This window comes from Notamacropus eugenii, chromosome 5, assembly GCF_028372415.1.
Source record: "Notamacropus eugenii isolate mMacEug1 chromosome 5, mMacEug1.pri_v2, whole genome shotgun sequence".
Taxonomy (NCBI): Eukaryota; Metazoa; Chordata; class Mammalia; order Diprotodontia; family Macropodidae; genus Notamacropus; species Notamacropus eugenii.
The window spans coordinates 226,842,851-226,855,854 of record NC_092876.1 but is presented as its reverse complement, the minus strand read 5'-3'; the positions used below and the strand labels follow the sequence as shown (position 1 = coordinate 226,855,854).

Below are 13,004 nucleotides of genomic sequence, written 5' to 3'. Positions count from 1 at the left end.
TTCTAGATGACTTCAAAACAACTTCAAAGGTCCATAAGGTCGAGTTCATCATATTTTTCACTATTCTAGAGGTAAAGATTCAAAATAGTGAAGAGGAACAAGATCATCTAGCTTGGATCTGTCTTGACAATTGGAACCACTATGGCAGTCAGACTTATGAAGTTGCAAGAATGCTTACGAGGCAAAATGTTATAGAATGTAAAACGTAAATATCACAGAATTAGAATGAAAACATAGAAACTATAAACTTATTTTGACAGTGTCCTACTATTGCTTAAACTATTTCAGATTTATGAAAATGTAGAGCTACTCGATGTAAAATGGCAAGAGTGCTCAGAGTAATCTGTTTTCTCTTTTTTAGAAAGTTGTTTTGCTTTTTTTTTCTTTGCTTAAGTGACTATTTTGTTCAGCCTGGTTTTGACAATAGACATGAGAAAATGTTCATGTTTACCAAGACAAAATTCTAAGTCTGTACCAGTATGACACAATGGAAAAAGTTCTGTATTTAAAGACAAGTTCATATCTCAGTTTTGTCACTCACTACTTGTGTGACCTTAAACAATTGTTTTAAGCTCTCTAGACTTCAATTCCTTCATTGGAGAAAATGAGAAAATTGGTTTAGTAGACCTCCAAGATAGGTCCCTCTTAGCTCTGTCTATGATCTTATATGATTCTATACCCTTGAACAGGACTGTGCATTTTTGTTAAATTTTTCTCATTGATGGAAGATATATGAGATTGGAGAGGGAAGGAGGGAGGGGGGCGGAGAGAGAGAGAGAGAGAAGGAGAGGGAAAGGGAGAAGGAGAGAGGGAGCAGGGAAATTAGTAGCATATAGAACAGGGAGGAGGAAGAGGAGGGAGAAGGAGGTGAAAGAAAAGAACAGAAGGAAGCTGAGAAAGATCACACAAATCCAGTTGGTGACAAGATCTTTAACTTTTGCCCAGTAGATGGAGCTGTTATGTAAGGTGCTGGCTTCTGGCTTTTTTTTTTTTAAACAAGCTATTTGCTGATTTGTATTAGGTACCATAGAGTGAGCCTCAATACAGGAAGCCGAGGATGAAGCCGAGAGGATACTGCAGAGGTCTCTTTGGTGTATGTGTGAGGCTTTCCTCCCAGAGAGAATGCAGCAGTTGTAAATAGTTGGTAACCCTTTGCCACAAGAACAAAAAAAAAAAAAAATCAGGCCAATTCCCACTAAGGGCACGCTATCCTCCAGGCTCTAGGAGATCCTGTCATCCCTCACTGCAGATGGGTGATTTTCCTCTTCCTCAGGTAAGACAGCTGAAGGCTTGTTTCATTACAGTCCTTGGTCCCTATGTGCCAGCTACCCTTTTAAAAAGAGCCTGTCGTTGTTGGCAGAGCAGGAAGTCTATTTTTGCATGTGAATCCCAACTAGTCTCCCCTCCCCTCCCTTCCTTCCCCCTCCTCCCCCTCCCACCAGCACCCCCTTCCACCTTCCCCAGGCTGAAATCAGGGCGGTTTTGCAGATCAGCATTTTGATCCAAGATGGGTTTTTGTCAGCCTGGTAGACCTTGGACATTTGCCATTTCTTGTGTTTTTCTTTTTCTTTTTCTCTCATCCCCAAGGTCCCTTTACCCCACCCCCACTTCCACCCTCTCCCCTTTCTTCACTGTTGATTTAGAATGGGAAGCGCTAGGCTCTAAATAGAGGTCATCTTGTTCCTGAGGATGAAGCAAAAGCTGGAGCCCAGGTTTCAGCCCATAGGAGGAAGGCGGTGGGATTGCTTGAGAAACCCAGCACTGCAGGGGTGTCCCCCTTCTTGAGGCCGCCGCTCCGCTTTGGACATATGCCTCTTCTCAGCTTGGCCCAGGTTGGGGGTCTTTGATACTTGGGCCCACCCCCACCCAACACAAATTATGTGTCTGAGGAAAATAACAAAACAAGCTCTTTGCCATGGAATACCTGATTGGAAAGCCCGACTTACTTTTAATTAGATAGAGGTCATTGCCAGCAATGATACTGCGGATGCTGCCCGGTTCATAATCTGAACCGTCTTGCTTTCCCAAACAGCACAAGTGGACATGAAGCTTTTTCAACATCTTTTCTAATATGGATTCCTTCATTCCTACCTGTTTGAGGTATGTGTACAAAAAGACTTGCTTCCTGTTCTATGTTCTCTGATTTATTTGTATTTTTTTTCAACGAAAGGAGATTTTCATTGGTCCTTATGAAGGAGTTTCAGATGGAGTGTTTTTTTTTTAATTAGGTTAGAGTCAATTATTTAAATTGAATTCAGTGTGTGTGTGTGTGTGTGTGTGTGTGTGAGAGAGAGAGAGAGACAGAGAGAGACAGAGAGACAGAGAGACAGAGACAGAGAGACAGAGAGAGACAGAGACAGAGAGAGACAGAGACAGAAAGAGACAGAGACAGAGAGAGACAGAGAGAGAGAGATAGTGTCTTAAAATATTTCTGAGGTGCAGTAACAAACTTGTGGATTAACAAATGTTGTTAGGATCACACCCAGGAAATCTGGCTTCTTTTCTGTGGATCCCTGGGGTGGGTTTGCAACTGTTAGATGCATTAATATTGTCACATACAAAAAATTCCTCTGGAAAGTACTTGAAAATCACCCCAAGAGGCTGATGCCAAAACAAAAAAAAGGGAAAATTCCACATAGAACCTTGGCTGCTTCTGCTTGATTAGTTTCCTGTGCCCAATTCCTGCTTCTCAGAGCAGGGGCTGAGCTTACCTTTAATGTTTGCTGCAATACCTAGGCACACCAGGGTGATGCAACCCGAACTCTGAGCAGTCTCACATTTGTGAGCTGTCTGCCACTATGTTCACATTGAAGATGTACACTAGGAGCAGTACAGAAAATGGAAAAACTATTTCAAATCTCTCGATGGCCGTTATTATTTTTGTAATTTTATCTATGGTACTATATTTCTCTTAGAATAGGAATGTGACCATTCAGGCCTTCCTTCCCATAGCTCCTTGAAGATATTTATTGGACTGTGTCTATTTTAGGAACATCTTGTATGGATGCAAATGGATGACTTTATAGAGATATACAGGAAAAGAATTTAGTTGTGAGGGTCAGGTGACATTATCAATTACCAGAACCAAGCTTAAGTGAACTTTTATGTCATCTGTAGTAGAATAAGTTTTTATTAAACTCATTGAAGTTCAATCTTTTGTGATTTCTGTTGCTGTTACATTGTTTAACTGTTACTCAAATGTCAATTTGTGTTGTGCCCATAACCAGGACATTGGTATATTCAAATTAAAGTGACTTATCAAATCCTAATGCTAGTAATAAAAACTTGGATTTATATAGCACCTTCTCGCTAAAATAGCAAAGCATTTTAAAATCTCCTTAGTTGTTCATTTTGATAATGAGTCTTTGAGGACTGGCCAGAAAAGAACCTTATTATAAGAAGGATAGGTATAAGAAATAAGGTAACTAATTACACAGTATTGGAGAAGTAAATGGATTGTATCAAGCAGTTGATTTGGTGGTAAGTAAAATGGTAGCCTAGCAGGGAGTGACAGACCAACTTGTTACTCAGGAAATCCTGCCCAGACACGCAGACCAAAACAAACAGACAAACAGACCCACAACTGAAAATGAACAACAACAACAAAAAAAAACTGACTAGAAAACCTGATATTGGTTGATTTGGCTTCATGCTAGGAATGGAGTGTTCTGAAAACCATAGAAGAGTCTAATGAGAATCACTCCATCTCTTTATTTAGAGGTGGAACTTTGGGATACTAAGAAAAATAGAGAGAAATGAGTTGTTATCTCTCATCATTGCCAGTAAGGGAGTCAGGCAACTGAGGAGCTGCACCTGAACCACAGTATCTCCTATATGTAATTATTTCTTAGACATTATAAATTAGGCCATCTTGACATGGTTGTATTAGAATGGGGCTCTAGAATGTGAATAACTTATTTTAAGGACTGAAATGTCCATGCTTTATGTTCCAAGTGTGACTTTTAAAACTGTTATTCCACATTATTGACCTCATTTTGCAGCTGGAAAAATGAACCCCAGAGAGTGATATTTTCATGAAGGTCATATAGCTAATCAATGAAGGAAGAGTTTTGCTGCCCATTCTATTGCTGGAGAAGTAGGGAGAAACAGGACAAGACAGCCAGATGTGCTAGCGTGCTCACACACACACACACACACACACACACACTCAAAGAGATAGAGGGACCCAGAAAGAAACAAAAATGGTTGAGAAGCTTCAATAGATTCTTAAGTTAAATCATATTTGCCACACGTTAAGTTCACTGAAACTTGGGTTTTGGAGTATTATTGCTGTCCTTTGTATTTATAATTAGTTGAACTAACCACTGTTCAAAACTTTTCTCTGATCAAGACATCCTGTAGGAAAATTATTCTCAGGCACTCAGTGACCAAAACTAACATCCTAACATTAGCTGAACTCTCACTAAAGACCAAGGCTCTCCACACTTGCTCAAAATTCTTACAAATTCAGTTCAGCACATATAATATCTATAGCCAACCCCTCTATTATATCTCCTTGCATGTCAACAACATGCCCATTTTTTAAAAATCGTACCAAGAAGTGACTTGCATGAAAATCTACTTCCTTTAAAAACAATACAAAAACATTCAGAAACAAAGAAAATATCTTTATAAAAAAAACAGTGAAAAATCAGATTGAACAACTTTTAGAGCGTCCATTATACTGCAGTTCCTCGAATGCCATGAAGTTGACTCTCATTTAAAAATAAAAGTCACCATTCATTTTGATAGGAAAACAAAATACTGTTCAAAGTAGCAGATTTTACTAGAGTCTATGGAAACATATGTAATCATTGAAAGATGAAATGTTGACTCAATCTATTGCTTGTTGGAGTGATAAACTTCTGAGAACAAGTAATGGCTTCTCTCCCCTGCCTCCCTTCATTGAACTGATTGAATTGTTGAAACATTTTGAAGTAAAAAAAAATGTAGGCATTGATTTTTTATTAACAGTTTGTAACACTTGGCTCAAAGGTCCATTTGCATGGGATCATCCTCATTGGTGGAGATATACTCTTCAATGATTTGCTCCTGAGTGAGGGACAGATTTGGTGAGACCTTGGGAGAAGTGAGAGCCTGCTCTTCTGGCTTCCAGCTCTGAGAGAGATGGGAGGCTCTAGACTCTTCCTTAAAGGGAGAGAGACTCTTGAAACAAACCAACACATAGAGGAACAGGAGCTCAATCTTGTCAGCTTCTTCCCAGAGTCTCTTCAGTGACTTAAAGAGTCAAGTCAGAAGCAAAAAATCTCTTTTCCCCCCAACTTTGCCCTTCATTCAATGTAATTGAGTTAGCAGTTGATTATTGATTGAATGATTAATTGAATAACAATTGAGTAATCAATCTCCGCCAATAGAATCCAATACAGATGGGATTTGAGGTCCAGATTATAAGTTTAATATGTGATCATTTATGTAGGCTACGTAAATATTATATCTCAAACAACAGCTACTTTAATACTTCAATACTCCAATGGAGTTATAATGTCATTGATGTGGACCTGCCCCCAACATTACATATTGCATCCCATCCTTGCCTACCTATTTCGTTGCTACTCTTACCCATATAATCCTGTAAGGGCACCAGAGGAGTTCGTGACATCATGCTTAGTGGCCTTTCTCACATTCTCTTGACATTGCTTTTTCATTCATACATTCATTGTGAAAAAACCACTGGAGCCTGAGGACTGTCCATCGGTTATCTCTCAATTTCACTTCATTATTGACCTTCACTAGTTTAAAATTATTAAAGTCATATTGGTCCATAACACCAGAAGGAAATTGTCATGGTACCCAAGTTTATTCAATAATTAACATTTTGGAAAAGGATGTCAGTTTTGTAAATAATTTGAACCTCGAACTTCTCTATGAAATATTCTCAACAATGACTTTTTCAGGTAGTTGCATGTAGCTATTTTGAGAAGAAGTACCCAGTTCTATGTCAGGATGGATATAGTGGCCAACAGACTGAAAACCCTGGACAGAATCTTATCATTTCCAAAATGTTTGAAACAAGAATTTTAAGAATGAGTATGGCTCTCCACACCTTCCCATTCCTTTCTTTCCTGAACTTAGAAAGTTTATGTAATATGCTGGGAGCTTTTGTCATGTAATTAATTAAAAACAAATCTATTTATTTGGTGCTAGATATTCAGAATTACAGAACCTCAGTGTTGGAAGGGAGCTCAGTGACTCTCTAGGCCAATTCATAACTAAACCAGAATTCTTATTATAACATATCAGACAATTGACCATCCAAACTTTGCTTAAAGATCTTTGTTTAAGGAGATAGATCTCCTTAGGTATCCCATTTCCCTTTTGAATAGCTCTCATCTTTAGGATTTTTTTTTCTTATATCAAGGCAAAATTGATCTCTTTATAACTTTTAGGAAATTACATTCTTTAAAGATTTAACTTTTTAATTTGGAGGTGAGAGAAGGAGAATAGGCAAGGAGATGCAATATCCCTGTAAATTTTAAACTGATATAGCTATGACTTGAGTATGTTTTTCGTCAATCTGTTATGTTGTTCCTTTTGTTAGGATGCACCATGAACAAATGGAAGGAATGCTGGATTTGTTGTAAATCCTATCTGTTTTACTCAGTAGGTGTGTGAGCATGGGCAGTTTGTTTAAACTCATTTTCCTGGGTGAGAATAATAATATTTGCATTACCTACCTAGCAAGACAGTTGTGAGAAAAACATCATATAAAGTGTTCCAAAAGTCTTAATTCAGTTTTAAGGTCTAGTAGTTTAAATTTTCTATAAAAATATTATTCCAAAATTTTCCACAGTTATAGAAAATCCCTATCTTTTTCCATATCATTTTAACTGATTGTATATCTTTACTTCAGAATCATTTAAGGAAGGGGAGAGATAAGATTGAGAGCTGCCAAAACTGGAAAATTATTTTTTTTAGAAAATCTTGTTTTAGGACAGTATGGTATAAAGAAAAGGGTCTTAAACTTAAAGTCAAGAGGCCTATTTTCAAGGCCCATGTCCAATCCTATTTATAAGACTACATCAATGTCCTTCATTATCTGTGTAACCCCTGACTCAAAACCTATTGGTATGGAGCTCTCTCCTTATTGGTGGAGATGAAGGCCCTGCCCTTGTTGAGAGATGGGGCAGAGTAGGTCAGAGGCAAGATCTTCAGTTCTCAGCAGTCTTCCTTTGGGCACTTATTGTTTGGGTACTCCTGGTTTCCCCTTTCAAGAGAGAAGATGGAAGAGATTGCTGAAGGAAAAGATAGGATAGATGTTAGAGCAGTCAGTCTCTATCATGTCCCTTATTCCCAGCTTGTCACTGTAGAGACTTTAGTTTCCCCTTCAGTGACATCATAGACACTCTCTCAGTTGAGCTGAGTTATCTTGCTCCCAAAAGGAGACTTCCTTTATTCTGTATTGTCTAGTATATATTCTCCTGTGAATGCCTCCTCTGATTTTTGTTTTGTTATGATTTAGCTAATTGAGCTTCTTTGCTATTCATTATGTGTCTTCATCATGGAACTGGTACTAGGTAGGAAAGGAGTCAAGCCTTGAATATAGAGCTTGGGGTCCCCTTTCCCCCTAAAATGACAAAGTGATCAAAAGCTAGATGGAAACAGACCATATCCCCCATAGTAAGCAATATTTAAGGGAGCAGATAGATATATTTTTAGCCCGGTACCCCGTCTCTCTTTGGAGAGTAGAGTAGTGGCCCTCAAGTTCCTGCTTGAGGCAAGAATGAAAGTCTCCCTTCAGAAGATGGAGAAGGATGGAGGGGAGAAGAGGCTAGAGATTATACCTGTCTTCTTTGAGTCATACAACAGTCACATGTGGGCCTTTCTTGGTGTGTGGGTCTCACCACTCTTATGGTTACACTTGTAAAATGGAAAAATAATATTTGGACAATCTACCTCCACCTCTCACCCCAGTCCCAGATTTGGCATGAGGAAAGACACAGAAATGCAAGTTACTTTAAGCCATTATTTGTTTTCAAGCTCCCATTCTTTTTTTCTCTTCTTTCCTTCCTTTTTTCTTTCTCTTCCTTTCTTTTTCTTTGTCTTGTTCTTCCCTTCTCTCTCCGTCTCCGTCTCCCTCTCCCTCTCCCTCCCTCTCCCTCCCTCTCCCTCTCCCTCTCCCTCCCTCTCCCTCCCTCTCCCTCTCCCTCTCCCTCTCCCTCTCCCTCTCCCTCTCCCTCTCCCTCTCTCTCTCCCTCTCTCTCTCTCTCTCTCTCTCTCTCTCTCTGTCTCTCTCTGTCTGTCTCTGTCTCTCTGTCTGTCACTCTCTCTCTCTCTCTCTCTCTCTCTCTCTCTTTCTCTCTCTTCCTTTCTCTCCTTCTCTTATAACTTTTCTTTCATTGACGATTTGTCCTGAGTTAATTCTCTATGGTATGGACCCTGTTTCATAGCAACTCAGGCTTTCTCTGTCTCAATTCAGCAAATACCTACTATGTGCTCAGTGTTGCTGTGTTTTGCCAACACCATGGGAACACAAAGTAAGTATAAGAAATCAGTTCCTGCCATTGTTTTCACCTAGACATGGTCTTAGAGTTTCATGCTCTATCCATGATTTTTCTGCATTTCATTTTTACCATTTATAAAAAAAATCACATTAGACATTTAAACTTTTAAATTGGTATTTAAATGTAATTAATTAATTAAATTTAATTAACATTTAAAATAACAAGGCAAGTTAAGAATCATCCATTTTTGTACATTGCTTAAAAGCTATAGAATCAGACAAAATCTCGAAATGGTATTATCAGAATTTTCTGTTTTGTTTATTTGTTAATGTAGTTATTTTTTAAAGAGATTTATTGAAATGTTTTAGCTTCTATATTTCTTACTCTTACAGATTACTCCCATTTCACATCTATAGCACCTCCCTACCTCCACTGCTCTCTTTAGAAAAAAATCTATTTTCTCTTTCTCCCACTTTACCCCAAAGGTAGGAAAGCAAAGTGAAAAATAAAATTGTTGTAATAAATAGGTATAGCCAAAGGTTTCTTGACTGCATAGCACTTTGTTTAATATGTTATCTCCCCTACCAGAACCTCTTTAAAATCAGTGATAGTGATAATGCCTCTACCTATAGAGCAACTTGATGTAAGGGTTTATGGCCTATATTTGATGTCAAAGGACCTGTTTCAATTCTAGCTTTATGACTTTTATTATCTGTGTTATCATGAAAAAGTCACAATTTTTCTGAGCTTTTCTCCCCTATAAAATGTGAGGGCTGAACTAGACCTATGAAGTCACCCCTGGTTCTAAATTCTATCATCTTTGTATTTCCCATAGAACTTCAAAATAGGGGCTCAATAAATGTGTGTAAAATGAATGAATTTCTATGTTGAATCTCATGTTACTTTCCAGTTTCCTTTCTTCTAAGAATGCAATTTCAGTTTTGTGGTATTCCTTTATCTATAGCCTGTTCCCTGTTGCAGTAGATAGAGTACCATGCCTGGAATCAGGAAGACCTGAATTCAAATGTAGTCTCAGACACTTGCTAGCTGTGTGATCCTGGGCAAGTCACTTAACACTGTTTGCCTCAGTTTCCTCATCTGCAGAATGAGCAGGAGAAGAAAATACCAAACTACTTTGATATCTTTGCCCAAATAGGGTTATGAAGAGTCTGTCACAACTGTAAAGACTGAACCACCAACCATCCACTTTTCTTCCAACTTTGACTGAGTTTCAACTTTTAGGATTTCCCTTTTAATGGAAGAACTTTTCTCTTGGTGCTGTCTCATTATTCCTTTTTTTACTTATCTCTTCTATCTTTGCTCATTGTTGCCCTTTCTGTGACTATGGGCAATTTAAAATTGACAATTTAAAACAGCTGATTGGAGTACAACTTGGAGTCCTGAAAGAAAAGAGGAAAACCTATTTGATTGTGGTTAGGTTTCTATCAGGGTTTTCAGCAATGTAACTGTTCAGAAATATTCTAAGCCACAACAGGACTTTTCTTCAGTTCAAAAGAGCTGATATGTCATGGAACCTTTCAGACTTTGGAAATCTGAGTGCATTTTAAATCTTTGAAATTTGAGAACATTCCAGATGTACTGGAATACTTCTTCTATCCCTGGACATCATTTTCTCTTTACTCACTTTTAATGGTGTTTGCTTTATGACCAGCTTTTTCAGTTGCTAAATGTTCTTCTGCAGCCCAACCATGACATCTTTAATGATCATGTATATTTTTAGCATAAACCTATTTGCTTCTCTGGAAAAGGGAAAGAAAATAAGACCTTTATAAGACATGGAAGTAGAGTTTTCCCTTCTTGGAAACAAAAAAAAATGAAGGGAAGAGGAGGATAAAGTAATCATTTCTATTAGATGATTGTAATTACCTCTTAAACTTCCCATGGATTATACCAGAGTCTACTAATTACCCAAACTCCACATTTCCATTGTCAAAAATAACTCTGTTGGGGCCAAATGAGTCCAATTATTTTAGAACAGGAAGATGGTACACTAGCAATACAACTAGTAAACTCTAGCCAAAGAGATAGCAAGGAAATGTCCTGGTCACAACAATATGTGTCTGTGGTATACAGCTTGGTTTATATCAACAGGAACAAAAGCCAAAAATAAACCCCTAAAATCTCCTGAAAATATCTCAATGGATCTTTATTGTTAATACTTTATTTTGCTGAGCAAAATCTTTATAGGTGCACAATTATCACACTAAGGACCTATAAAAGATAAAAAAGGATATATACTATATTAAATCAGGAGCTTGAAAGTCTTTATATTTTTTAAAGACTCAAGCACCCTACTCAGTGAAATCTGTACCAACAGATTAAATGAGACCTATAAATCAAATAGTAAAACATTTAATTAGGATTTATATCAAATAACCAGGGAAGATTAAAGAGTTAAAATCACTGTCTACCCCCATCCATGATGAGATATACCCTAAATGATAGTTATTAATTAGATTCAGAAGTGGTTGAATGGCTGGATGAACTCAAAGAGCATTCAATAATGGTTCAATGATAACTTAGTAGGTCTCTAGTGAAGTGAGGTAGTGATTTCTATTCAGTCCAGTGCTGTTATCAGTGACCTGGATAATGGTGGTATACCTACTAAACTTTCTAACGGTACAGCACTGGAAGAGTTAGTTAAAATATCAGATGACAGAATCAGCATTCAAGTAAAAATCTTGATAAGCCATAACATTGGGCCAAATTTAATACAATGACATTCATAGGGATAAATGCAAATTCTTACACTTAGGTTTAAAAAAAATCCCTGACCTCATAAACACAATGTGGTGGTAACATAATTAATCAACAGGTTGCCTGAAAAAGATCTAGGTATTTTAGTAGACCTCAAATTCAAAGTGAGTAAATAGTGTGAAAATGTCATTATGAACACTAATTAGGTTTTTGAGTACAGTTTTTAAAAAGGATATAATTTCCAAGAATGAAAAGATAGTAGTCCATTTAATTTCCTGCCTTAGGCAGACTGTATTTGGAATCTTGGGCTCAGTTTTTGATATCTCCTTTTGGGGAAAACATTAATAAGCCAGAGAGAACCCAGAGGTGGGGGAACTGAATGGTAATGGTACTGGCCCTTGAGTTCATGCTATCAGTTAAAAGATTTGTGATCATTTAAAAGAACTGGGTATGGTTTTTTTTTTGACAGAATAGAAGGTTTAGAGGACATGGTAGTCATTAGCAAGTGTTTTAAAGACTATCATATAGAAAAGTGTAAGACAGGTAAACTCACAGGAGAGCTGCTAGCAAGGCTCACCCTTGATCTGGTCAACAGGAAAGATAAGAAGACAGTTTTGGAGCAGTTAATAATCTTACTTTATTCTAGTCTAGTCTTTTCAAAAGAAGTTGTGATAATGGGAGTACCAGCTCCTACAGCATTCCCTAATCTCGCAGGGGCTGGCATGAAGAGAGAAGGTAACTACCCCTTTGTCTCAATGGGGTCAATTGAGACAGGCATAGCTTCTGCACTCCTTTAAACCCCTCAAACCTCAGTGGGGGCCACTTGAGGAAAACACAGATTCCCCCTAAGGCTTGATGGTGGCAGATCAAGGCATGTACAGCATTCCAACTTGTGCATTCAACCCTAAGGGTTCCCCACTCACTTACCAGTGCCCACCTGCTTTATAGGGCAACAAAGAAAGCATCTTGCCACCAATAGCCTCACAAGTTTACGTTATCTCACTATTATATCTTACTGCACAGTCACAGTGCTGATTTACAATTTTAGCACAAATGTTTACATTATTTTTCATTATATAATGCTGCACAAGAATGGTGGAGAGGTTTTGAACCATGATCGTGAGAACTCACATCTAACACTTGGGAACAAGAGATTGTTATGACTATGAATCCTGGGAACTAAACTATAAGAAAGAATAGCACAAATCTACCTTTCCCATACTAAAACCCACCTTACTTACAAAAAAGGGATTAAATTTGTTGTTTGACCTCAGAGAGCAGACCTAAGAGCAGAAAGGACAAGATGAAAAGGGACAAGTGAGACTTGATGTAATTCAAAACTTCCTAACAATTAAAGCTTTACAAATGTGCAATGTGCTGCCACAAGGGGCAATGAATTCCCTCTCATTGGGGGTATCTCAGAAGAACACTGGAAGATAACTTGTTGAGTGTGTTGACTTGAGGGTTCTTTATGGGTATAGGTTACTACATGTCCTCTAAGGTCCCTTCAAAATTTTATGATTCTAGAGGTATACTCTGCTACAGATGACCATGCCAGTGGGAGAGACAGTACTTGGTAACTCATAATCTTGGGTTGGTGTTATGACTGGAAGACTTCTCACAGATCTAACTCTTGGCAATGTCTTGGTGCTGTTTATCTCTACCACTATGGTCATAAGTTTCTGCTAGGTAGTGCAGTGGACAGCACACCAGTGCAGGAGTCAGGAAGACCTGAGTTCAAATCTCAACTCAAACACTTGACACTCACTAGCTGTGTGATCTTGGGCAAGTCACTTAACCCCAACTGCCTCATCCTGGGTCATC

General features: G+C 38.1%; 1 protein-coding gene across 1 annotated transcript in view; it reads left to right on the top strand.

Moving 5' to 3' along the window:
- The first annotated feature begins 1,033 nt into the window (after positions 1 to 1,033).
- The window catches only part of SCN1A (sodium voltage-gated channel alpha subunit 1), a 202,877-nt gene continuing 190,906 nt past the window's right edge, over positions 1,034 to 13,004 (top strand). The window contains exons 1-2 of the mRNA XM_072612201.1: positions 1,034 to 1,273; positions 2,033 to 2,100. The gene's annotated coding sequence lies outside the window, so the exon portion shown is untranslated. The remainder of the gene's footprint in view (positions 1,274 to 2,032; positions 2,101 to 13,004) is intronic.